The 1,860-nt window shown below is 44.6% G+C and overlaps 1 long non-coding RNA gene across 1 annotated transcript; it reads left to right on the top strand.

Annotated features, from left to right (window-relative positions):
* Window positions 1–292: 292 nt before the first annotated feature.
* On the top strand, window positions 293–1,086 carry LOC125286957. The gene is made up of 3 exons (XR_007192266.1): window positions 293–370; window positions 588–857; window positions 930–1,086. It is a non-coding gene; the product is annotated as an uncharacterized LOC125286957 (long non-coding RNA).
* The last annotated feature ends 774 nt before the right edge of the window (window positions 1,087–1,860 follow it).

Raw genomic sequence — 1,860 nt, 5'->3', positions numbered from 1 at the left:
AACTGATGTCTTACAAGTGCCTCGGCATGAACATAGACAGTCTGTTAAAATGTCATGTGCATTGTCTCCGGACTTTTTAACATTTTGACAGTGTGAAGGACTTTACATTTTTTTCAGGTAATCAAAACAACTTGCAGTCTAGATAGTTAGTAATGTTAATCACTCACTACTGATCACCATAATGGAAAACAAACTGTAATCTCATCTTTATTTCCTCAGCACTCTACCCATTTTGAGGGCCTCCCAGACCTAGGGAAGTACCTTGAGGGTGGAACGTATAAATGTCCATGTTGCAGTTACACCACCAATGTCTTGTATAAGATGAGACTTCACCTGGATAACCACATGCAGCTTGCTGTGCGATTCAAAGGTAGGGTTTGTTGTGATGGATAATCTTTGTATGCTTGATGTTGAGCATCAGTCCCAGATGCATATGAAGGATAATTATTGACACATTGTTGATTTATTTTGTTTAATTATTTGTTTAATAAGACTTAGGCAGTCGATGCCCTTACATATAGGTCTAGGTGGTACATCCATTACATTCTATGATTATTAGATTTCCTGAAGACATTCATGTTTTACAGGGGTTTTCATCTGTAAATGTAGCCGGGCTTGCCGGACGTCTGCCCATTTTCACTGCATTCAGTGCAATGCCACAATCATATGAAAGGACCAGTTTCTACTGCATATTAACAGTCACCAATCACCACCCCGTGCACCAGCCGCCACCATCACACAGTCTCCAGGTCCTGCACCAGCCGCCACCATCACACAGTCTCCAGCCTCTGCACCAGCTGCCACCATCACACAGTCTCCAGGTCCTGCACCAGCCGCCACCATCACACAGTCTCCAGGTCCTGCACCAGCTGCCACCATCACACAGTCTCCAGCCTCTGCACCAGCTGCCACCATCACACAGTCTCCAGCCTCCGCAGTTCCACCGCCTCCACCTCCTCTCATTCGCAAGAACAGAGAAACAGTAATGTGTCCACACTGTAGTCAAGTTGTCAACAGGAGGAATGTGCGAGTACATCTCCTGAGAAAAAAAAGGTGGAGGAAATTTAAACCTACCCTGCCTACTGATGACACCATCATCCTGGAAAAGGACAGGAAGGAGGAAGTCCAGTTTATTGTTTATGAGTTAATGCTTTCATTTCATTGTTTGTTATTCTCACGTTATTAAAGTTTTTTGTTTATGAGTTAATGCTTTAATTTCATTGTTTGTTATTATCACGTTATTAAAGTTTTTTGTAAAAAGTATTAGCTTGTGTCCGATCTCTTTCTAATAGGGTCGGCATCGTTTACGGCCGGAACTACGACGGTATCTGATCGTCTTCGAACCTCCAACTTTCGTTCTTGATTAATGAAAACATTCTTGGCAAATGCTTTCGCTTTCATCCGTCTTGCGCAGGTCCAAGAACCTCTAGCGTCACCTCTAGCGGCGCAATACCAAGGCCCGGACGTCCCTCTTAATCATGGCCCTGGTTCCGAAAACCCACAAAATAGAACCGGAGTCCTATTCCATTATTCCTAGCTGCGGCCCCGTCGGACACCCAGCATAGGGCATCCAGGGAGCACCAGGAGGCAGGGGTACGACAGACGGAGGCACACCTCGCGGTGGACGGCCTGCCCACTCCTGAAATCCAACTACGAGCTTTTTAACTACAGCAACTTTAATATACAGCACGCCTATGCCCTGGGATTTGTGGTGATTTTGTCTGGACATGTGGTGATTTTATCTAGACATGTCTGGACATGATAATAATAATACTTGTGTGTACCGGTTTATTGAGAAAGACAACATTTACTGGAAGTCATGAGACTGGACTGTCAAAGGCTAAGAGTGGAAGTAAACAA

The sequence above is a fragment of the Alosa alosa genome, chromosome 21 (assembly GCF_017589495.1).
Source record: "Alosa alosa isolate M-15738 ecotype Scorff River chromosome 21, AALO_Geno_1.1, whole genome shotgun sequence".
In the NCBI taxonomy this organism is placed as follows: domain Eukaryota; kingdom Metazoa; phylum Chordata; class Actinopteri; order Clupeiformes; family Clupeidae; genus Alosa; species Alosa alosa.
The sequence above is the reverse complement of the archived record's forward strand: the minus strand, read 5'-3'. Positions and strand labels throughout refer to the sequence as shown.